We start from the raw sequence: 26,460 nt of genomic DNA on the forward strand, positions 1-26,460 counted from the left end.
TGATTGATATTGACAGGCTTGTAACAATCGGCCTTAAATCCGAATTACCTCACAACAGTACTTCTTACTTTAGACACATTTTGTAAACAAATAGCAAAAGTCCAAGCCACTATCAAAGGTAAAAAATAAGAACGATGAAACCAAATGGCGGCCCATTTGAAAACAAATTTGTCTTTACCGGATATCACAAAACTCGGAAAAAATGCCAAAAAAATGACGTATTGCAATCAAGTTGGTCAAGGAATTCATTAGAAAAATACTCGTAGACATATTATATTGTCTAGAGCTTTATAAGACATATATTATCTTGAGCTTTATTGCATTGAATCTTGGAAAGCAAGCTAAAATGAAATGTGAACACATCCAGAACAGCTGAGTCACAAAGCTTCCGAGTGGACGCAAATTGCAACTGTTCTTTTCGACATCCGCTGCCACCATTGTGGTGATTTCCAGCTTACTTTAAGAAACCAATTTACAAAAGTTTCGTCTCAGCTCCCCCTGTGCCCTGGTTCCAAGTTATGTTCGTCTATGTGCTTGTCTATGTGCTTATAGCGATAAGTTTTAATATTTTTGCATATTTTTCAATTTTTCATTGGTTAATGAAGTTAAGCACTCTGCGCGTCTGATGTATATTCCATGAGCGATATAAAGACTCAATTGACCAGACATTCAACCAAAGGGCTTACAGTCTCTTTATAAAAATGAGCTTATTTTGCAAAAAGTGGGAATACTGTAAAGAACGGTAACCACGCAGGAGGTTTTTGGGTACCGCTTATAACCGCATAATAGACATTACTTTTTTTTGTTAACGGTGTTCGGGGTAATTTTTCGTTGGGTTAAATAAAATAGAAAAAAACCGGCGGCAAATTCGGACAAAATCAGTAAATCACTTTTTCTTATAATTGATCGGTTTCCCGTTATTCCGCTCTTATGATTTCTTTTCAACATGATCCGGCTTGTCAGAGAATTGAGTGGTACCATTCAAACTAATGAATCATTGAACAGTTGAATGTTTAAATGTTATCAAAGTTCCTCAAACGCGCATTTTTGTGGCTACACCAAAGTTGTCTGTCATAATGATTGCATAGTTATTAATAGCCCTTCAAGCCTTTTGGAAAATATATAATTTGAGTATTTTTTTGAATGGAATTCGAGTAGATTCCAGTTCAACTGGTCAGCGGTCCCCATAAGTAACCTGTTCATCAACAAACTTGTGTAGGAATAGTACCTGCAATCTGTTTTGTTTGTATAGATTTGTGTAACCAGTTTATTTTTATTATGGGGGCTGCTAATCTCGAAGTGCCCCCATATATTTATGACATTATGCACCAGTCAATTGTAACCACAGCCCCCCCAGGTAGCAAAAGCAAGTCTAAAGCAAAGACTAAACCACCGCATTCACCCGGCACTATTGAAAGGTAAAAACACGGCCCATTTCCCCGGCTATCCCCGGTATACCCCCGGACCTGGGGGGGGGGACGTGGTTACAATTGACTGGTGCATTAGATGAGGTAAACATCAGATCCTAGCTGCAAATAACTTTTTATGTAAAGTTTATTGTACGCCCTTATGTAATTTCATGATGTATAGTGTTCATGTTAGTTTCATTCACTAAGTATAATGTTGTTAAGGCTTCCATGACTAAAATTGTCGCTTCTTGTAATTCTGACGTCTGACACACAACTTTGGTATGAGTGATAAGTAGTCAATGCTACTGAAGTAAACAGAACTGTGTTTAACCATTTTATATTTGTTATAATTTATTTGTAGGTGTATACGAACATTTATTGTTTGCTACTCATCATGGCTTTTTTCAGCTGTTATTATAATCTCTAATTTTAATGCCAAAAAGTTAATATTTTTTACAATTTGAAGCTTAAGAAAAAAAGAAGGTTTAATTTGGCCCTTTATTGACATAAAAGATACTGTCAGTTTTAAATAGCAATTTTAACTTTTTTTGTATGTTATATTACATAATTGTAATAAAGCATTATACAGTGCACATAATATATTACTTTTTATAATTGCTTTCAGAACAAAGCTGAACAGAGAAAGCAAGCTACTGAAGCAGTTACAAGAATGGACAACACAAGAAATACACTTCAACTTACAGTCATCCCATTCAGCAGTTTTATATCCAGAGAAGTTAAAAGTGTATGTTCCTATTGCCGCTAAGATGTTGATAATAATTTCTGTAGTGTAATTTCAGTTAACAAAATAAAGATTTTCTTGAACAAACCCTAATACTTAATGCATAGTTAGTACTCAATGTCTATTTAGTAGATGTTCATATATTATTATATTAAAAAGATAATAACTATAACAACCTTAAATAGAATGAACATACTCCCCCACCATCTGCCACCTGTCCTGGTATAATAAAGTCCATAATTTGTACAGGCATTATGCTTGATTAATTCTTATGCTTGCCTTATCACAATTTATGTGATTCTCCTAAGTTTTGTATTCCCTTTACTGATGAAAGCTATTTCTTCACGCCTTGCATAATCAAACTCAAATTTGCTTCCTTGAATATGGTACATTTTTGTATTATCTGTATCTTACACAATGAAGTGCAAAATACTTTTAAAAAAATAGCCCACTCGGTGATTCACTTAAAATACAGCAAAAGGCGGAACAATCGTGTTTTGTGACTGATATCAACGAATAAAAAATAAGGACATTTTCACATGTGTCTTGAAAAGATGTTATGATAGTATGGGTTGTTTCGACATAAAAATGAGTAAGAGTATTGATGTACCTGTGTTTTTTGGATTGTTTTGGAAAAATAATATGGTTGCTTTAAAAATAAATGGGCTGATTTCAAAAGTGTGCTTTACTTTTTAAATTCTGTTTTTCAGGTTGTGTAAAGGGCCAGGAGCTGCAATTAGGCATTGGGTGACACAGCTTGTGAAGTCTATAGAGTAAGTCCTGCAAATTACAAGAAATTATAACAACACAAAGTCTTACCACTATGAAGTTGTACCAAATTTGGAGAAGTCATCCAATATGTATATTAGATAGTAAAACATAACTGAAGATGAAGATAATCTGTTTGGCCCTAGAGACCCTTTATTTGTGAAGCATGAGGGTCACAGCACCCCAGCAGAAAAAGGGGGGGGGTGCGAAACCATGATACGCTAGTGCTAGCTAGTGCTAGACGCACAAATAAACTCGACTTTCTCAATAACATAATCATACAAAATCATGTATGTTTGCAGAAAAAAATAATTCGAAGAGTCATTTTTCATACTACATGTTATTATTTCTTTTTAGGACAGTCGAGGTACGTGGCATTATATGCTTCAAGGTTTCTACTTGATAGCAAAGATCTCAACCAAAATGAAAGCTTTGTTCTAAAGTAGGTTTTGTAAAAAACACAATAACAGTCAAACTTTCAAATGAAAACAAAGTTCATTTCAATGTTGACAACTTTCGGTCCAATGTTAATAAATAATGCCACAATTTTTAATTCAGTTTAAACATAAAACTTTCAAGTCTATCTGTCTATGGTGGTGTTATAATACAGATTCAGACTGCAAATCTTAAGGACTCAGTTACTGTCGCCAGCATTTTCTAATGATCTTTTTTATCAATATAATTATAGAAGTAATTTCTGGTCTTGACTTATCACTTTGATATGTTTTAAACTTTTTTTTAGTTAAGTTATACATTTGGTTTTTTCAAAACAGCCGCAAAAAGGGCCTATAATAACCTTGTAATAGTACACTTAATTTGAGATATAATATTATAAATTGAAAAGGGTAATATTTTTAGTTGTCCTTTTCCCGTAAAAGATTGAAACACATACACCGAAACGACCAAAGCTCAAGCCCGAAGAGCCCCTGTTACAAACTGTTCATATTGTGAAAAGTTAAAGTTACAGTAATATTTATTTTAAGTCACATTCATAAGTAAGTAAGTTAAGATGTGAGGAACTTTTTAGCTTTAAAGGTAGAATGCAACTAGGACTTTTTTCTGATTTTTGTGCCGAAGTTTGGTACAGTGTACACATAACGTATGATTTGCCTAGAGTTAAAAACTGTTCTAATACGGCTTTTCATAGCACAGGACGTATTATAGTTCCACTTGTAGCATACGTCGAGCGGTGGCCAGTATGTTGTCTACTCTATAACTAAAGAAGGCTTTGTCCAATCATCACCAAATTTGTACAGAATGTGTATGGGCATAATATCTTGGACGAGTTTGATAACCAGCCATGTCACTCTAGTCACTCAAGAGTAATCCCCCTTTAATTATAGAAATTATCTAAAATCGGTCCTGTCCCATCAATAACTTTAGAAGCCTTTGACCAATCAACACCAAATTGGGTCAGAAGGTGTACGGGCATAGTAACATAAACTTGTTATATTACCAGCCATATAGCTTGAGTCACTTGAGAGTTATCTCTCTTTAATTATAGAAAATTACCTAAAATTGGTCTTTTCCGATCAATTACTTTAGAAGCCTTTTTCCAATCATCACCAAATTGGAGCAGAATGTGTATTAGCAGAATATCTTGGTCAGGTCTCAGTGTGTATTTTTGGTGCAATTTATTGCCTTCTAAAGGCTGTTTCCTCTAGCAAAAAAGTGTTCATTTTTCCCCAAAATTCATGATATTTTCCCAATTAATTGAATACAGGTTCTGTGAATGAATAAAAAAGCAATGAATTTATTAAAAATTAAACAAAATCTTGATAAAGCTAGCTCTTCTAGAGCATAAAGTATGCATATGAAAGTATGAACATGTAAATTTGCTTTTATATTTGCTATTTTAGCATGATTTTGTATTTTTCCCAAAGTTGAAAAAAAATCCCAATTTGGAAGGAACAAGCGGTGAAAATAATTCCCCCCAAAAATACTGGGTCTGGTAACCATCCTCAGTCACTCCAGAGTAATGACCCTTCATTTGGCAAAAAATTGCTTTAAAGTGTTCGCTTTCTAAATTCGGTTTAATGTACAACCACTTGTTATCAAACTTGGTGTCCTAAAATTAGTAAGGGGTAATTTGTTGCGCTCTTGTTTTACATACATATATAATAATTTCATCAAACAGTTTGTACTATTCTTAAAGAAACCAAATTGATCACATTCTTTTATCTTTTCTGTCTAAGGTGTCCTGTTTCCTTTACTTCTGCTAGTTAAAGCAAGACATCTCATCCAGGTTACAAAGTGATCTACAATGTGAGTGGGGAACAGTTTGAGGACACCAAACAAGCCTTACTGGAGCGAAGAGCTGCTTTGACAAGGGAGATAACAACAACATTGAGAGATGTTGGCCATTTTGAGCATGAGGTGGAGAGAATCACAGCAGAGGTGACCCAGACAGGTGATTCAAAGAAAAAATATAATACTGCGAGGCATTTTGCTTTGATTATGATGGCCTCGAGGTACGTTAGTTCTGATGGACAAATATTTTTTCGGACAGGCTTAAACTTTCAACGTCAGAGTTCCCACTCACATAAAATATTACGTAAATCACGCAAAAAAAAATAAAACTCATGCATACATTTTTCACCCGGTACGAGACCACGCGCGTCCAAAAATCAAGGGTGCAAATATTAATTTTCATTGGAATCCCACACTGCGTTCTAAAAATAGACATGACAAATACTATCTAGTACTATCGATTGGCTAAACCGTAGATTCTGCTCGGTGACGTCATTACAATGTAGACCGGTTATAACTTTTTACGCCTGGCGAAATGAATGAAAAGCAGTGAAACATTGTAACCAATCTACACACGGGAATTCTGTCTGCATCCAAAATGTCGATGCAATCGAAGCTGACAGTGTTTGGTTTTAGAGAAAACAAATCCAAATCATCAAGTAATCCGAACAATGAACCTGTGCAAACTTCAGGCGATGAAACAACGAGTGCAAAGATTAAGAAAAAGTATCCAAAAAGATTTTAGAATAAGTGGTTTGCTAAATTTTCGTGGCTCAAATTTGACTCTGAAAAAAGTCTTATGCATTGTTTGAAATGCTTAAAACAGAATATAAAAAGTACAGCAAATGTTTTTATAACTGGTTGAATGTCAAAGGGCAGTTCAGAAATGTAACCTGTAGACAATAGACTTTGATTGACAGGGATTGACATAGTTGTTAAGTTGTAACTTCAATACAAAACTAACAATTTGTTATAATGTGACTTTTCAATAAAATAAAAAAAATATTTATTTATTTCATACCCCCAAAAATTGCATTTTACCCCCAATTTTTGTACCCAGGGGGTAAGTTTACCCTTAAAAAATAAGTGGGAACTCTGCAACGTGCCAGGTGGACAGGCAGAAATTTTACAATTTCTGGAAAACTGCACTATTCCCTTATTATTACATAATACAGTGGATGCAAGTTCTGTAGTATATGCATAAAACAGATTTTTTTGCTAAGGGACATTGACATAAAAAATGAAACCAGCCGAAATGCCATTTAAACCGTCCATTTAGGCCAGCTGTCGGTTCTTATTGAGAACATTGTTAAATGTTGCCTGACTGTTTTTTGAACAGTGGGGTGGATTGTTATTTTGTTTGTCCATCTGAAAGGAAAGTTCTATGAGCCCACAAGCCCTTCACTGTTTAAATGCTTAACTAGAGGCTGGCTTAAATTCTAGGTTTTCTAATTTCGATTACTTTATGTTGAGGTACAAGTTTGTAGTTTTTCAGTCATTTAATCCTGCTGCACATCTGTATACAGTGTTCAAATTTGTCAAAAAACTTTGTTGTATGCCTGTTGTATGTATTGAAGAAATTTTTAACATGACTGCTTGTTTCAAGTGTAGTACAACCATTACGTATTTTCATAAATTGCACTAGCCTAATATAAAAATATTCTCATTCTCCTTTCATGTTACAGAGCGAAAGTAACAGCAGGTTCAGGAAGTCATCACCAACTCCAGTCCTCCTTATTCTTTTTTTCTTTGAAACCTGCTGACACAGCAGGTCAGTATAAGGAATGTGTGAGGCATTTTCACACCAGGACAGCTGTCATCAAAGCCCGGGCGCAGTATGTTGGTTTGCAACATTGTTCATGTTAAGATTCCTCAATGTGTGTGGTGTCTCTACACCAAAACAGCTGCTATCAAAGCCCGGGTGCAGTATGTTCTTTTGCTACATTGTACATATTGAACTTCCTCAATGTTTTGTGAAATTTCATTCATTAAAACTCAAATATCTTGAACAAATTAAATGCTTAAAACAGCAATGAATGTTCACTACTTAGCAATTTACATGATGCTAATAGATAACCATGTTGAGTCACTTTTGAAGGTTGTTCGTACAAAGTGGTTAGAGTTATCCGTTAGATTATACAGCCATATGCTATTATATATAGACAAAATATAAATCAAATGGTTCAATGTCAAAAAGCATCATTTAGATTAAATTAATATAACTGATATTTTTTTCAATTACTACCGTAATTCACCTAAGAGTTCGGACACCTTAAAATAATTATTTTTTTCGCTGTCCAAATACATAGAAAATTACCATTTTTACATTTTATTTACATGTTTGTTTAACCTGCCTTCATGTTTGCATTTTACCATTTATTAATTTATCCGTAGTAATCAATGGTCATAAACTTATTTATTACGCCTATAAGTGTAAATCCTTCATCAAGTTAATTAAAACACCATTTTATACATGCATTGAACTGAATAAACACATTCTATCGGCTTCAGATCAAAGAGTCACACTGTGTGACGTCACATAACTTACAGTTATACCCACGAGGATCTCGTGGAGAGCATGGACATTGCTATGCAGGATTAATGTATAACTGTACGATTATTGATTCTTACAGTCTATAAGTGAGGTACAAGTTATGTTATGTTATGAAAGTTTATTGGCAGATCGTTTTACAAACATGTCATGTCTATGTTTTCTTAATCCCTTGATTGCCCTTGTTGTTTCTTTAATCCTCCAATAAATATATCACACTTCCTTTTCAACAGGCAATAAATCGTTTAGGATGGGTAGTAACTAATTAACTTGTCACAGTGGTGTATACGGTTAGGTAATCGAGCCAGGCATTGTAAAGATAAAAATCAATAATCTTCGTCTGTGAAACTTGGTAACTGTGAAAGTTATGATTGATGTACTTTGGGTGTCCGAAAATTAGGTACGCAAAATAAATTATTTTGGAAAATAATTATGGGTGTCCGAATATTTAGAGTGTCCGAACTCTTAGGTGAATTACGGTAGTTATTTTATGACAGATATATATATATATATATATATATATATATAAACCTTGGGAGCATTTTATCAAGGATTCTTGGTGTTATTTTATACCTAGGAGTGGTTATCCACAGTGCATTCTACTGCTGAGTCTCTTTAGGTATGAAATAACTCCGAAGTATGAAATAACTACTAGAAGTCATGCTGAAATGAAAAAGTAAAGTAGATCTCAGATTATGAATCAAACATTAATTAATCTAATCTTTATCATTTAGCTTATGCACATGTACAAACTTCCAATGTTTTATCAGGAAAGGCTGGAAACAGAAGAGTATTATAGTCGAGAGGCAGCGGGTGGAGAACTTGACTGGGAGGAAGAAACTGATGGAAAGACACCCCCCACTAGAAATTGCTTCCATGGTAAGCGGGGGAAACAAGTTAGTAGTGGGGAATGAGGTAAACAGGTGTGTATTATAGTGGATAGATGGCCAGGATGGGTGGAGAAAGTGATGGGGAGGAGGAAATGAAGGTAAAGACACCCGCACTGGAGACTGCTTGGGGAGAAACAGGATAAAGGACTTTGTATTGTAGTGGGTAGTTGAACAGGATGGGTGGAGAAGGTGATTGAGAGGATGAATTGGATGGAAAGACACCCACACTGGAGACTGCTTCCATATAAATTAAGAGTGGAGCAACATGGTAAAAAGTAGTGTTTGAAAATCGAACTCCATTTGCTATCGATAATCAAATAGAATCGGACCAAGTATTTTGATTTACTTTCAGACAATAATGAAAAGTCCATAATATCATTTAGGAAAACATTCTTTATACATAATATCATCATGATTATTTAAATGGTTTAACCTTGAATCAGTACGTGTGATGCTATAGTCATGCTTTTTGCAACAGTAATAAAGTAAATATCCATAACCTTTTTCTGTCTTTAATATCTTAAGGAAAAAACATAACAACACAACACATCTTAATAATTGCACATCAGTTGCAAAATGATGCACACCGCATCAAGTAAGTTATCTTAGCATTTTATCCATGTTAAAGCATATTAAATATTTGTTAACCAGCTCAACATTCAATAACCTGTAATATTGAAGAATTCATTAAAATATCTTAATTTCATAAAACTTTCACAAAAAAGTAAATTTGTTAAAAACAAACAATACCAAAAAAAGTTTCAAAAACAGAATGCAATGAGCATATATAATTATGTCTATATGGAAAAATTTGAAAATCTCCCCAGAATCCACAGGACCAATTTTAAAATAATTTCACAGACTATCTCTATCGAATTCCTTCACCCCATGTTGATTTGTAAAAAAAAACATGGTCGTCAGGGACGGGGCTATTTTTCACAATATGTCTATTATGGAAAATTTTAAAAATCTACTCAGAAAAAGCTGGCCTGATTTAAAAATAATTTGACAGAAATGTTCTTTATGTGACCCTCTATCAGATTTTATCACCCCATGTTGATTCGTAAAAAAAGCATTTGTCGGTATGGAAAACTTGAACAGACTTCTCTTCAGTAACTATTGGTGCAATTTCAAAATGATTTTACATAAATGTTCCTTTGGTGACCATGTATCAAATTTCTTCACCCCAATGTGCAGGGATTTTTTTTGGCAATTTTTATAACAGATATTTTGTCATGTTCCCAATGGCAAAAAGGATTTTAAAAAATCCCAATTTTCCAGTAAAGATTCCCAATCAGAAGTTCCGAAAATTTCGAAGCAAAAAAGAATAAAACAATGAAAAAAATCAACAAAACAGTTATTTCTCTTACATGCAATTGTCTATTTATAGAGACATACAATGGTTTCATATCCAGGTCCCAGTACTGTAGTAGTTTAATATGCTGGTCCCAATACCTTAGTAGCCAATCTTTGGCAGATGTCTTGTCTTCGTTATTGTAACATTTTTAAGTCTACTCAAATTAAATAACGAACAATTTAAGCGTAATCTATAACAAGAACTTAAATTCAATGTTCTTAAAGTAAGGAGTTTTCGAATTGCAGAACGTTGTCTTTTTTTCAAATTAAAAAAAACGAAGCCGGAAAGTAGTCTTGACTGAAAAATAGCATCTATTGAATTTGATAATTTTCTGAATATGTCGCAAAATACTATCTGAAATAAAACTGACAAAACTAATGAAGATATTTTTTTAAAAATTCCCAATCTCAAGGGTATAGGTTATATTCCCAAAATACCGAAAAAAATAACCTGTTGTGATTCTTAAAACTTCATGAAATAATTCACAGTAATAATGTGCTCTTTTGTGACAAGTACTTTAACTCCAAATTAAATATTGTAAGTGTTATGAGCCTTTGTTACTATTTATATGAATATATATTTTTCATGGTTTTATACACCTGTTTTAAAAAAGGGGATATATTCACCTTTGGCGTACGGGTGGGCGGGCATTTTGGCAGGCAGCGTTAAGTTTGTTGTCCCATCAATAACTCTAGAACCCTGAACTTCAGATCACCAAGTTTGGTCAAAATGTATGTGGGCATAATATGATGGACAAGTTTGATAACCAGCCATATGGATTATTAATCACCCTTTTATAATAGAAATTACCTAAAATTGGTCTAGTCCGATCAGTAACTTTACAAGCCATTGTCCAATTAACAACAAATTTGGTCAGAATTTATATGGGCATAGTATCTCAGAAAAGTTGATAACCAGTCTTTTGGCTTAAGTCATTCAAGAGTTATCACCCTGAAATTACAGAAAGTGTCCAAGTTTGGTCAGAGTGAGTAGGTAATAATATCTCAGAAAAGTTAACCCTTTGTAACATTTTAAACAAATGCATAATAACTTCATTTGTCCATTATGTTGTCCAATCAATAACTTCGAGAACCCTTTGTCCAAACAGGTGAGCAATATAGGGTGATCTTGGCCCTCTTGTTTTAAATATCAAGATGTTATAGCTCTGGTGTTGTTGGCTGTGTCAATGTCATGTTCATCTTTTTGAAATGTTGATCATAGCTTTGAATTGTAAAGTTTCCACCCAGGATATGATTTAATACCAACTTATAGCTGTCTGAGTGGAGGGTTGGACTGAATTGAGCAAGGATACTGTAAGAAAGTGTAAAAAAGTTTATATAATTCTTTGATGCTCTTAATAACTAGTTCAATATGCATGTGTGTACATAAACTAAATCAAGAACTGTCATTCTGACGATCATATTTGTTGAGTTATGTCCATTTATGATTCAACTGTTGAGAACAGATCAAGCTTGTGGGATAGAATGATATCTTGCTGTTCCTCCTGTTCATTAACATTCTGTCTTTCAAAATGATTGAAAATATTGAAATATATCTCCTGTAGAAACATGTGCGAGAGAGCTGTTCAGAATGGCACATTTCTACAAGGCAGTTGAATGGAGCCTTCATGAATGATAAGGCCTTGTTGTATGTAATAACATTTGCTACTTTCAAACAATATTATTTATTGTTTCTTGATTTCCTTTGAGGGTTATATTCCATTTAAACAAACAATCTGACCCAGAGGCACTTGGCAAATAGATTGTTCCCATTTAGAAGTAAATTTCTTCTTTGTGTTCTGGAAAAACAAAACTGCTATCACAAACTTGAATAACTCTTTTCTTCTTGGCTGTGACTCCAGGGCTGTATATTTTTAACCTATTTTTTAAAATAGCAAAATCATAACCATGAAATTCCACAAAATAACAGTGTCACAGAAGTTACGTATTATTGGTAACTGTTATGTTGTGTTTACAGGTTCAAGTATGATGGTGGAGAAGTGAGGGATCTGGCTAGTTAGCCATCCTTATACAAGAGTTTACATCAGTTATTGCAGGTACATATAATATACTTATTAAAGTTACAAATACTCCCAAGGATTTTTGCATTCAAACATAAATGTACCAGGAAGTTATGACCTGACATTGCTCAAACAAATTTTGCTCTAAATACTGGTCAAGTTTTTGAGTTCTGACAAAGCATGGGTAATCATTCATTAAATTAGTTTGCACAATACTGATTGTGTATTGATTATCTCTGATCAAAATAGACCCTTATATACCAATGCTGTCAAATTTTCACCAAAATTAGTAGAGTAGTTTTTCAACTAAGAGATATATCCCATAAAGAATTTAAAACTGGATGTATGAATTTCCTTGGCATCAAATTTTGAAGTTTTTCTCTAAAATCTGCAGTTTTTGTCTCATTGAACACTTTAAAATCCACTATTATTGATCTTGTGTTTATTTTTATTTTTTTATATTCATGCCAAAATTGTGCTTGCTTCCAGGCTTATTAAAACATTGAAAGTATTTATTTATTTTCATAAAAATAGTGGAAGTACCAGTAATACTACCACTTCATAATGTGAAGACAAAATTAAGATGGGAATATCAGTTATGAATTAAACCAACTCATTTTTTTAACATTTCAATTTCTATACATGTAGAAATAACAGTGTTGAAATATTTATTACAGTTGCAAGATAAAACATTAAGTAAGTGAGAATTATTCAACATTTTAGGCAAGGGAGGCAAATATATCAATGGAAAAGGAAAAAAATGAAAATCGCAGTGACTTCCCTTTGACTGAAGAATTTATTCTCTGTTATTAATATTATTATTATTAACAGCTCGTCTGTATTTTGAAGAACAAAAAGTCATTGGTGTCGTTGTGGTAAGCGTTAGCTTGGTCATAAATTAAAAAAACGAGGACATTTTGTTTTTCAAAAAACAGACAAGTTTATAATAATATTATTGATATTCAAATGGAACATGGTACACATGAGACAGTATAGAAAGGCATATGTACAGCACGCCCTATAACTCTTGCTTTACTTATTGTAAAGTCACTTGGCCTTAAAGCTGCACTCTCACAGATATACCATTTTTACAATTTTTTTATTTTTGGTCAAATTTTTGCATAAACATCTGCAAAACCAATGATAAAAGATTGCTGACAAAAAATCAGATCCCAGATTTTCATATTTCCATTCGAACATTAATGGTTTATGGCTTAAACTGTTACTAACAGTTTAAGAAAAATGCATAAAACATCAAGTTTTTAACTTAAATATTAAAATCTGCATTCTATTTTTTTGTCACCAGTCTTATATAACTGGTTTCCATGGATTTTCGCAAAAATTGGCTTGTTTCAAGGCAAAAGTTGTCAAAAAGTTCAATCAGTGAGAGTGCTGCTTTAACTTAATAACCATTCAAGATATTTATATAATTTTAATTTGTGACTAGAAACAAAAATCAATGGTTGTAGGAGGGTTTTATCAAATCAGGAGTCAAGGGGAGCAGGGTGTAGCCTGCCGATTGAAAATGAATTTTAGCCTTTTTAGACAATTTGAACAGTAAGGAGGCATTACTACTCGCCTCATCTTAGGCGTTGGTGTCCGGTTAAAGTTTTAGGGTAGGTTGGCATTTTACTTATTCATTTAATTCACTTAATACTTCACACAGCTGTTCAGGACCATCACACAATGTGGATTCATAACTCCATATTATCTTCGATACAAATTATGGCCCTGGTTGACTTAGGGACTTCGGTTAAGTTTTAGGGCACATTGGGACAGGTTAAAGTTTTAGGGCAAGTTGGGATTTTTACTTAAACTTCATTACCCTTCAAAAATTACTTAATACCTCATACATTTGGTTACAGCCATCTCATAGTTAGGTAACAAAACTCCATATTACCCTCAAATACAAATTGACTTTTTTTCATTTCTTTTTTGTTGCTTTCGACAGGCACAGTTTTATATTTTTAACCTGTTTATAAGAATGATGAATGTCATTGGGGCGAGCCGGCATGAGAGCCATGTCAAACACACCTATAGTATCAAATATTTATACCCCCGACAAACGAAGTTTGAAGGCGGTATACTGGAGTCACTCTGTGGTCGGTCGGTCGGTTTGTCGGGCGGTCCATTGCAATTTTCCTTGTCCGGAGCATAACTTAAAAACTACTGGATGGAATTAGATTAAACTTCATACAATGATAGAGCACAATGAGATGAAGTGCAGTGTACAATAACCATAACTCTAATCTTGCTTATTACTGAGTTATTGCCCTTTGTTACTTTTTTTTCTGGAGTATAACTTGAAAAGTACAGGATGGAATTCATTGAAACTTCATACAATAGTAAAGCACAATGAGAGGAAGTGCAGTGTTCAAGAACCATAACTCTACTTTAGCTTATTACTGAGTTATTGCCCTTTATTTTTTTTGCTGTCATTTTTTTTCCAGACATTAACTTGCAAACTACTAGATGGCATTTATTAAAACTTATACAATGGTAAAGTAAATTTCAGCTTTTTAAGCCATATTTTGTTACTATAAGTACTTTCCATGCATTTCTACGGCTGAAAAGCTGTTCAAGGTATGAAATTACTCCTTGGAGTTTTGATGAAAGGGCCCCAAATGCTGAACAGTATTGAAATTAATTATTTTTGTGCTTTATACAACTTGTGCCATTGTTATTTCAATTTATATTTTATCATTTATGCTGTGCTGTACCATTTGACAACCCTTGCTATGTTCATGATTTAAAACTCTTCAAAACTTGTATGGTTTCTGCCGATTTTGACATTTTTTCACTGCGTCCTTACTATGGTATAGGTGTTATAAAGTATATTTTCCCTTTTTTTCCTTGAATCTTTTGCCTGCATCCTATCTATGGGAGCGTCTCCTTTAACTCTGTTACAATGGTTGTTCTTTGATAATACCCAATTACATCCTGTTTCTGAATACATACAGGACTAACCCTTTTAAACAACTGTAAGTGGAAGTTTCTTATAACATAGTTAGTCAATAATACCTGGCAACGGTTAAACTTAACCAAAATGAATCTAATTCTATTCATCTTGCTTTACCTCATGTACAAATTCTATTTTATCAGGAAAGGCTTGGAGAAGGAGGAGTATCATAGGCAGGAGGCAGCAGGTGGAGATAGTGATGTGGAGGAGGAAACAGAGGGAAAGACACCTGCACTGGAGATTGCTTCCATGGTGAGTGTTGAGAAATGGGGTAAAGTAGCGTATTATAGTGGATAGTTGGCCAGGATGGGTGGAGAATGTGACGGGGAGATGATAACTGTGGAAAAGACCCTCTTTAGACAGCTTCCACAGTAAATGTGGAGAAACAGGGTAGGGATGTGTATTTTAGCTTATAGCTGGCCAGGTTAAGTGGAGGAGGAAATGGAGAGTAAGACATCCCCACTGGGGACAGATTCCACAGTAAATGTGGAGAAACAGGGTAGGGATGTGTACTATAGTTTATAGCTGGCCAGAATAGGTGGAGGAGGAAATGGAGGGTAAGACCACTGGGGACAGCTTCCATGGTTAGTGTGGATAAAAAGGGAAAAGATATTTGTATTAAAGTTTTTAGTGGACAGTTGGTGAGATTGAGTGCATGTGCATATGAAGATTGACAGCTGGAGAAGGAGGGACAGACACCCGCATTGAAGTCTGCTTCTGCTGTGATTTGAGTGACATTAAGTAAGGTTGGGTGGAGTGTGGGTGGGCGGTCGAATTGTAGTGAACAGATGGCCAGGTTGATTAGAGAAATAGAGGATGAATTGAAGAGAACATCTACACTGGAAACTGCATCCATAGTGAGTTGTGAGAAAAATTCCAACTACTATAAAAGTATAAGCTTTATCAAAAAAAAATCAAAACAAATAATATTGTAGCTTGATTTAATGTCATTTTTTTGTGTTTTAAAGGTGATGATCATAGCTTTGATTTTGAAGAACTCTATATACTTTCCTTACCAAGTAAGATTTGGTTTGACCCAAACACGGGGAACATTCTGGTGACATTTCAAAAAGGCTTCAACCCAGGAAATGATTAATTCCAGCTTATAGCTGTCTGAGTTAAGGTTGGACTGGGATAAATTACAAAAAAAATCTTAAAAAAATCTTCGATACACATGATCACAAGTTGTCGACTTGTGTATACACCAAAACCGAGTACTATTATTCCTTCTGACTATCATATTTGCTCTTTATAAATCAACTGTTGAAAACAGATCAAGCTTGAAAGAGAGGATACTAGTATCTTGTGCCTGTTTGAAATTATAAAATATATCTCCTGTAGAAACATGTACGAGAGGCCTGTTCAGAGATTGGCACATTTCTACGAGATATATTGAATGGAGCGTTTGCGAACTGTAATATTGTGTTTACAGGTTCAAGTATGATGGTAGTGAAGTCAGGGATCTGGCCAGACAGCCGTCCTTGTACAAGAGTGTACATCAGTTGTCATCTAACATTGGTAACTGTAATATTGTGTTTACAGGTTCAAGTATGATGGTGGAGAAGTTAGGGATCTGGCCAGACAGCCGTCCATGTACAAGAGTGTACATCAGTTGTCATCTAACATTGGTAAATGTAATATTGTGTTTACAGGTTCAAGTATGATGGTGGTGAAGTGAGGGATCTGGCCAGACAGCCGTCCTTGTACAAGAGTGTACATCAGTTGTCATCTAACATTGGTAACTGTAATATTGTGTTTACAGGTTCAAGTATGATGGTGGAGAAGTGAGGGATCTGGCCAGACAGCCGTCCTTGTACAAGAGGGTACATCAGTTGTCATCTAACATTGGTTACTGTAATATTGTGTTTACAGGTTCAAGTATGATGGTGGTGAAGTCAGGGACCTGGCCAGACAGCCGTCCTTGTACAAGAGTGTACATCAGTTGTCATCTAACATTGGTAACTGTAATATTGTGTTTACAGGTTCAAGTATGATGGTGGTGAAGTGAGGGATCTGGCCAGACAGCCATCCTTGTACAAGAGTGTACATCAGTTGTCATCTAACATTGGTAATTGTAATATTGTGTTTACAGGTTCAAGTATGATGGTGGTGAAGTCAGGGATCTGGCCAGACAGCCGTCCTTGTACAAGAGTGTACATCAGTTGTCATCTTACATTGGCTACTGTAATATTGTATTTACAGGTACAAGTATGATGGTGGTGAAGTCAGGGATCTGGCCAGACAGCCACCCTTGTACAGGAGTGTACATCAGTTGTCATCTAACATTGGTAACTGTAATATTGTGTTTACAGGTTCAAGTATGATGGTGGAGAAGTGAGGGATCTGGCCAGACAGCTGTCCTTGTACAAGAGTGTACATCAGTTGTCATCTAACATTGGTAACTGTAATATTGTGTTTACAGGTTCAAGTATGATGGTGGTGAAGTCAGGGATCTGGCCAGACAGCCATCCTTGTACAAGAGTGTACATCAGTTGTCATCTAACATTGGTAACTGTAATATTGTGTTTACAGGTTCAAGTATGATGGTGGTGAAGTCAGGGATCTGGCCAGACAGCCGTCCTTGTACAAGAGTGTACATCAGTTGTCATCTAACATTGGTTACTGTAATATTGTGTTTACAGGTTCAAGTATGATGGTGGAGAAGTGAGGGATCTGGCCAGACAGCCGTCCATGTACAAGAGTGTACATCAGTTGTCATCTAACATTGGTAACTGTAATATTGTGTTTACAGGTTCAAGTATGATGGTGGAGAAGTGAGGGATCTGGCCAGACAGCCGTCCATGTACAAGAGTGTACATCAGTTGTCATCTAACATTGGTAACTGTAATATTGTGTTTACAGGTTCAAGTATGATGGTGGTGAAGTGAGGGATCTGGCCAGACAGCCGTCCTTGTACAAGAGTGTACATCAGTTGTCATCTAACATTGGTAACTGTAATATTGTGTTTACAGGTTCAAGTATGATGGTGGAGAAGTCATGGATCTGGCCAGACAGCTGTCCTTGTACAAGAGTGTACATGAGTTGTCATTTAACATTGGTAACTGTAATATTGTGTTTACAGGTTCAAGTATGATGGTGGTGAAGTCAGGGATCTGGCCAGACAGCCGTCCTTGTACAAGAGTGTACATGAGTTGTCATTTAACATTGGTAACTGTAATATTGTGTTTACAGGTTCCAGTATGATGGTGGAGAAGTCAGGGATCTGGCCAGACAGCCGTCCTTGTACAAGAGTGTACATGAGTTGTCATTTAACATTGGTAACTGTAATATTGTGTTTACAGGTTCAAGTATGATGGTGGTGAAGTGAGGGATCTGGCCAGACAGCCGTCCTTGTACAAGAGTGTACATCAGTTGTCATCTAACATTGGTAACTGTAATATTGTGTTTACAGGTTCAAGTATGATGGTGGAGAAGTTAGGGATCTGTCCAGACAGCTGTCCTTGTACAAGAGTGTACATCAGTTGTCATCTAACATTGGCTACTGTAATATTGTGTTTACAGGTTCAAGTATGATGGTGGAGAAGTGAGGGATCTGGCCAGACAGCTGTCCTTGTACAAGAGTGTACATCAGTTGTCATCTAACATTGGTAACTGTAATATTGTGTTTACAGGTTCAAGTATGATGGTGGAGAAGTCAGGGATCTGGCCAGACAGCCGTCCATGTACAAGAGTGTACATCAGTTGTCATCTAACATTGGTAATTGTAATATTGTGTTTACAGGTTCAAGTATGATGGTGGTGAAGTGAGGGATCTGGCCAGACAGCCGTCCTTGTACAGGAGTGTACATCAGTTGTCATCTAACATTGGTAAATGTAATATTGTGTTTACAGGTTCAAGTATGATGGTGGTGAAGTCAGGGATCTGGCCAGACAGCTGTCCTTGTACAAGAGTGTACATCAGTTGTCATCTAACATTGGTAAATGTAATATTGTGTTTACAGGTTCAAGTATGATGGTGGTGAAGTCAGGGATCTGGCCAGACAGCTGTCCTTGTACAAGAGGGTACATCAGTTGTCATCTAACATTGGTAACTGTAATATTGTATTTACAGGTTCAAGTATGATGGTGGTGAAGTGAGGGATCTGGCCAGACAGCCGTCCTTGTACAGGAGTGTACATCAGTTGTCATCTAACATTGGTAAATGTAATATTGTGTTTACAGGTTCAAGTATGATGGTGGAGAAGTGAGGGATCTGGCTAGCTGGCCATCCTTATACAAGAGTCTACATCAGTTATTACAGGTATCTATCAAAGATTATTAAAGCTAAAAATACTCCAAGGAGTTTTGAATTCTATACAAATAAAAATATGTTGAAATATTTATTACAATAGCAAGAAAAAACATAAATTGGTGAGAATTATTTAACAATTTAGGCAAGGGAGGCAAATATATCAATGGGAATGGAACAAAGGAAAATCACAGTGACTTCCCTTTGACTGTAGAATTTATTCTCTATTATCTTTATTAATATTATTATTATTATTATTTTAAGCTTGTCTGTGTTTTGAAGAACAAAAGGTCATTGGCTTTGTTGTGGTAGCTTGGTCATAACTTAAAAAAGCGAGGACATTTTGTTTTACAAAATACAGACAAGTTTATAATAATAATATTGATATTCAAATGGACCTTGGTACAAATGTTGTAAGAGAGAGTATAGAAAGGCATATATACAGCATATCTCATAACTTTCTTTACTTATTGTAAAATCACTTTGCCTTAACTTAAGGTCTTATCAAATTGGGCGTAGCCTGCTGACAGAAATTGCATTGAGACTTTATACAATGGTATTCAACCACCCAACCTAATTGAATAATCAAGTTAGATAACTGTGTTTTGCAAATAATGGCCCTTTATTATTACACTTAAAAATTCTGGTTAAAATTTTGCATGTAACCACATTTATGTTAATATCTCCGCATATCATGTATTGCATTGAAATCTAATCTAACAGTGATCCATGCATGTTTCGCCAAAACTTTTCAATCCTTACACTGAAAAGTGGCGGAATAGTCGAGCGCGCTGTCTCTGTGACAGCTCTTGTTATACCCCCCAAAACAAAGTTTGGGGGGGGGGTATACTGGAATCGGGTTGTCCGTCTGTCTGTCTGTCCGTCTGTCCGTCCGTTTTTTTTTGTCCGGGATTCATCTTTGTCGTTATTGAACAAATCTTTTCCAAACTTTCAGATATTAATGGCCATGATGTAAACTTGCGCCTCTGTGAAATTGGTACGGGTCACATGACCCTGACCAGAGTTATCTCCCCTTGATGTGTTAAAGTAGGCAAAATAAGCCCTGTCCGGGATTCATCTTTGTTATTATTTAACAAATCTTTATCAAACTTTCAGAAATTAATGGCCATGTTGTAAACTTTCGCCTCTGTGAATTTGGTATAGGTCACATGACCCTGACTGGAGTTATCTCCCCTTGATGTGTTAAAGTAGGCAAAATAAGCCCTGTCCGGGATTCATCTTTGTTATTATTCAACAAATCTTTATCAAACTTTCAGAAATTAATGGCCATGTTGTAAACTTTCGCCTCTGTGAATTTGGTACAGGTCACATGACCCTGACTGGAGTTATCTCCCCTTGTAGGCAAAATTAGCTTTGTCCGGCCTAACTCCAGGGCAGACAACCTAGACATGGAGGGGTGGGGGGTATTCGTTAGCCTATGGCTTACAGTTCTAGTTTTTAAAATGAGATGGTAAAACATTTTGATTTTTTAGCATAATGTTCCCAAAAGATTAAAGATAATAATTATTAAAGAAAAGGTCATGAGTATTTCTAGAACTTTTTATTTTTGCTTTTAAACATCCATGTTCCAATTTCACGCAGTCAAAACAGTATGTTAAAATTGAAATACCATATGGCTATTTTAGTATAGTATGATTATATTGGTGAGTCTGATAAATATTGTATTATTTTTGAAAGCAAGTACATTTCTTTTTACTCTGATACCAAATCATTACCAAAATGTTGAAAAATAAATGAAATAAAGGATTGTTCTTGTCTCTCGGGTGATGTCCTTTTTATTGACAATTCTTAAATGTGGTTAGGGTAATTCAAATTTAAATTAAATTGTTATTTGAAGGAAAATTTCTTTTAAATTTTGTTTTTGAGTCCAGGAAATGATATATATTATTAAATTATCAAGCTGATCATAGTTTGAAATGGTGCCCAAATACAAATCATGTCCCTTGATTGACCTTTTTCATTTCTTTTTTGTTGCTTTTGACTGGCACATTTTTCATCTTTGTTAACCGAAGTGAAACCTGTTTATAAGAATGATGTATGTTGGCATTAGAGCTGCATCAAACTCGCCTATGGTATCAAATATCCCCCATTCAAACATTTCGGCAATGACTTAAACGTTTTCAGATGACGATTATTGATCAAAATTTTCTCATCATTTTCACACAATATGTAATATTTTAATCAGCCTAGAATCAAATGTAGTAATACTGAAGTTGGTTAACCAGCCAAAAGTAAAATGGGATCATACGGTGATCGACCGACCAATTTAGGTAGTATATACGCAAAGCTTTATGGTAAGAAAAAAAAGTAGGTTTTACGGACATGAAAAAAATAAAAAATAAAAAGGCATCCAATATACGAAGAATTTCGTGTGATCTACCACATGTTTGGGCCAATTACAAGCCTCTGCCAATTAAAAGATCGAGGGTTCATGATAGTGAAACAAAGCAGCTGGTCGCATAAATCTGATCTTGTCACTTTTATTGAAATGTTTGGGGATGTGTGAATGACAAACCAGGTTTGTGTATTACAATTTTTAATGATTTAGCCGTTTTGGACTGAAAATATATAGAAATGAACAAATTTCAGGCCGCTTTTTAAGCCATTTTCTGTTACTGAAATCAGTCCGGCCTGGTAAAAATTGGTACAGAAAAGTAAATTGTTGGTTATTAGAAGCCCTGCCTAGAAGTACTTTGCATGCATTTCTACAGCTGAAAAGCTGTTCAAGGTATGAAACAACTCCTTTGAGTCTTGATGAAAGGGCCCCAAATGCTCTACAGTATTGCAATTAATTATTTACGTAATTTATACCACTTGTGCCATTGTTATATCAATTTATATTTTATCATTTATGAACAAAGTCATGTGCTGTACTATTTTATAACTCTTGCTATTTTCACGATTCAAATTTTTTCAAAACCTATATTTTTTTCTGCGTCTTATCTATGGTATAATGGTCTTCAGGTTTCTCCCCATTTTTCTCAATTTTTTTGCCTGCGTTCTATCTATTCTAGCTTCGTATACACAGTGATTTACAGTAAATCTCAGTTTATGAATCAAACCAAAATGATTGTAAATGATCCTGCTGATTGTGCTGAAATTTTAAATCACAAGCAGTCATAATTGATAAAAAGCATGGCTTGTCTCCTTTAACCCTGCCAAAATGGAAATACTTACCTTTACGAGTAAGGTAAAGGAACCAAACCAACCTGCGTTATTCTTTAATAATACCCAATTACATCCCGTCTCTGAACACATACAGACTAATGCTTTAAGATGACTGTAAGTGGAAGTTACATAAAACATCATTAGTCAATAAAGCCTGAAACCAGTTAAACTAAATCAAAATGAATCTCATTCTAATCATCTTGCTTTAGCTCATGTACAAATCTGTTTTATCAGCAAAGGCTTGGAGAAGGAGTATTATAGACGGGAGGCAGCAGGTGAAGATAGTGATGTGGAGGCTGAAATGGAGGAAAAGACACTCGCACTGGAGATTGCTTCCATGGTAAGTGTTGAGAAATGGAGTAAAGTAACGTGTGTTATAGTGGATAGTTGGCCATGTTTCCTTGCCGTAAATTTTGGAAGATTATCTCTGTGTAAAGATTAAGTCTCAATGCTAAACCAACCCCCACCCCCGCCTCACCCCCACTATTTTTCCACCTGTGTAACATACAGTCGAACCTCGTTATGTCGACTTTTTCGGGACCTAGTGAAAAAAATTGAGATAACGAAAAGTCGACTAATCCGAATTACAAAAAATATCACCAATCCTGACACGTTTGAGTTGGATTGTACGATGTTTACATCCACAATTGAACGGTCTTGTTAAATATTTTCGTCGTGAAAACAGCAAACTTATTATTGAAAAATAAAGTGAAACAAAAGAAGAATTATTTGTGTCAAATTTATTTCTTTTACGTTTATGGATCACACAAAACACATATAAAACCAGAATTGCTAACATTTGTACATTGTAAGATTTTATACTGGGTCCTTAGAACCCTGAATTGGTCTTCCAGAGCAGTGGAACTAACATTTGACATTTTGAGGTTATTCTTTCTGTTCCCATTCGGGATTGATATCTAATCAATAAAATGTTCATGTTTTATACAATACCAAAGAGCTTGAGCCATAAATGTCTCTTTAATTAAATACATAAACAAACAACTTAAATTATTCGCACTTACCAATTACATTTTTGTATCCTCCAATAATGACAGTTTGTTATATTGACACGCACGGTATTTTGCGACATGCCGCAAACCATCATGAATATTTTCACAACTACGTCTCAATCTACAGTTCGACATAAAGAACATAGGAAATGTGTGAAATTCGACCATTGGGACTGAAAAACGAGGTTGACATAGCGAAAAAGTCGAGATAAAAAAATCGACACAAACAGATTTATTTTATATAGGATAAAAAGGAATAAATTTGGTACCGGAAAAAAAAGTCGACATAACCGGAAAGTCGATTTATCCTACGTTGACATAGCGAGGTTCGACTGTATAAGTATTTTGCAAGAAAACCATTTCAAATTAATGTACTCAAAATCATATATATATATATATATATCCCCCCCACTAGATCTAATACTGCTTTTTAGTAGCAGTTTATCCTAGTTTATGGAAGTTTTGCATTTACAAGGACTAATTTTTGGTAGTTTTAGCCCATTTTTAGGGAGAAATACTCCGACCCAAACTTCCTTTAAGACTCTGAAGTTTTTACCTTCAACATTTTAATGGGCTTATTCGTTCTTTATGTCATAGTGCATATATGCACAGATTTGAGGCCCATCCAGGAAATAAAGAGGAAATATAACTACCTCTTCAGAATCTGAAGACAAAATAAGTTCAATCTAGTTATATAAAATAAACCAACTCATTATTTTTTAATATTTAAAATAGAAATAACCATATCAACATTGTGTTGAAATAGTTATAACAGTAGAGTTAATAAAGATAATTTAGTGAGAATTTCAACATTTAAGGCAAGGGATACAAATCCATCATGAGAAATGGTAAAAATGCAAATCTCAGTGACTTCCCTTTGACTGTAGAATTTATAACCTGCTATCATTATTGTTATTATTATCATTTTAAGCTCATCTGTGTTTTGAAAAACAAGAAGTCAAGTTATTGTCATGACCTTGTTGTCGTTGGCATTTTTTTTATATATTTTTTACTTTTTGTCATAATTCCAAAAATGTTCAAGATATTTAAATGCAACTTGGCACATATTTTGCAGGAGAAACTAGCCACATGTACAGCAAGTCCCATAACTTTCCCTTTAATTGTTGTAAAGTAATGCCCCTATATAGTTGGAAAAGGTCTTGCAAAAATATCACATGTGGGCTATTTAAAAAAAAATGGCAAGTTTGAGTATTTCCTAAATAAAATGAATAATATAAAAATTAACATAATTTCTTCTTTCCCATATCTTGTATTTCTGTGTCATCTAAAAGTCTGGGAAGTTTGACTAAATTAGCTTCAGCGGAAAAAAAGTTATGCACAAAAAACATGCCAAAATTGTCAGGAGTGTAACAAAAAAACGTGACACTTTACAAAAAGCACTCAATTCAAAGCATTACTGTAAACAACATTGGTGAATGACAATGTAATAACCTTATCAACCAAAAAAACACATATGTTGACCTCAAGGTAATATAAAAATTTAAGCAATATTCCATTATTTATGCATGAAATATTACTGATACTGATAATGTGTGTTAGGAATTTTTCCACATTTTTATTTAAATTCCACATTTTTTTTTCTTTAAAAAACTCTTTTTAAAGTATAGCTCGGATGAATTATCATATAACTTACAATATATTTATTTAAAGTTTAGGATAATATATCATTATAACATGGGTACAATATTTTGTGTGTGTTATTACTCTTTTTGATGTTTAGCTTTCTAGAAAGAAGCTGGCATAAAAATGTCAGGAGTGTAACAATTGGTATAAAATGAAACACAGTGTGGGCGAACACTGTTAACAAATGTACTAATTAGGGGGTTTCCTGGAAGTCTATGTCTTGGAGTGATCATAAGAAATTATCATTAGTGAAAATAATGGATGGTTACTGAGCATGTAGATGATACGTGCCCGTCAGGAGTGTAACTTTTTTTCGCGAATTTTTGGCATATTATTATATCATCATTTTCAGAAGTATTACAGTATATTTGTACAAATGTTAAGATTTCAAATGAGAAGTGAAGGATACAATTTCAATCTGATGTAAATAAGGTAAGTTTAAACCAATTTCATGCCTAAAAATGTTATCAAAAATGTTTGAATTTAAAATTACTTAATTACTATGCATCTAATAGAAAAATCATACAGTGACCTTTAATCAACAAATGGTATTTTTTTTTGCTACAATGAGGCAAACTGATGACCCTGTTCTATAACTTAATTTATTTAAAACTATGTGACTTCAATTTCCAGCATGACTATTGACATGTCCTTCAATGTTACGGTACACTCCTGACCAAATATTGGTTACGAGTGTGAATACTATTCTTTTACAGAGGAAATATCATAGGAAATAGGGACAAATTAATTGTAAGCCTTCCAGGTTTTAAAGGGGCAATAAGAAACAAGAAAAGTATAAATACGAGGAAGAAAGTCACTAAAAGAACATCAGAGGAAAGAATTAGGTAATACGGATAAAATCTTAAAAATGACAATATGAAGTTTTAAAAAATGAAAATGAAATAAGAAAACACAGGAAACACAAAAAGCAAGCAAAAATCAGAAAAATAGCCAAGTCATGAAGAATCTTTTAGAAAACCCCAGAGCTTGGGCCAAGACAATAAAGCTTTTATTGAATAAGGCAACTGCTAACAGACGATCAAAGCTGGTTGACAAAGATGAAGTTGTGGAGGAAACACTTGAAGTAAGCAAAGTTGGCCATCCAAAAGTATGAGAACAAAAATGTCAAAAATAATTTGGCATCTGCAAACAAGAAAAATAGTCAGGCCAGAAGAATGTCATGTCTAAATAGATACAAAAGAAAGATACTCAATTAAAAAGTACACTGTCAAAACCAGCAGCTTGGGAAGATAAGCTGTATACCTTGAAAGCAATTCAAGAATCATGCCCAACAAAAAAGACACCATGCATATAAATGGAAGTCATGCACCTAAACCCAATTTGCTAAGTTCAAAACTGATGTCTAGAACAGCAGATAAATGTGTTGAAAAAGGCAGCCAAGGCAAATTTACAGACCACAGA

General features: G+C 34.6%; 1 long non-coding RNA gene across 4 annotated transcripts in view; it reads left to right on the top strand.

Annotated features, from left to right (window-relative positions):
* Nucleotides 1-849: 849 nt before the first annotated feature.
* Nucleotides 850-26,460, top strand: part of LOC128234665 (uncharacterized) — a 36,095-nt gene continuing 10,484 nt past the window's right edge. For 2 of the 4 annotated variants that reach the window (XR_008260994.1, XR_008260997.1), the window contains exons 1-10: nucleotides 850-881; nucleotides 2,035-2,154; nucleotides 2,862-2,924; nucleotides 5,165-5,329; nucleotides 6,855-7,004; nucleotides 8,491-8,599; nucleotides 11,945-12,023; nucleotides 15,090-15,198; nucleotides 19,129-19,207; nucleotides 22,619-22,724. This is a non-coding gene — a long non-coding RNA (uncharacterized LOC128234665). Of the gene's footprint in view, nucleotides 882-1,066; nucleotides 1,216-2,034; nucleotides 2,155-2,861; nucleotides 2,925-5,164; nucleotides 5,330-6,854; nucleotides 7,005-8,490; nucleotides 8,600-11,944; nucleotides 12,024-15,089; nucleotides 15,199-19,128; nucleotides 19,208-22,618; nucleotides 22,725-26,460 lie in introns of those variants that run through there. The other 2 variants (XR_008260996.1, XR_008260995.1) reach the window with 2 other exon arrangements.

Source organism: Mya arenaria, chromosome 5 (genome assembly GCF_026914265.1).
Source record: "Mya arenaria isolate MELC-2E11 chromosome 5, ASM2691426v1".
In the NCBI taxonomy this organism is placed as follows: domain Eukaryota; kingdom Metazoa; phylum Mollusca; class Bivalvia; order Myida; family Myidae; genus Mya; species Mya arenaria.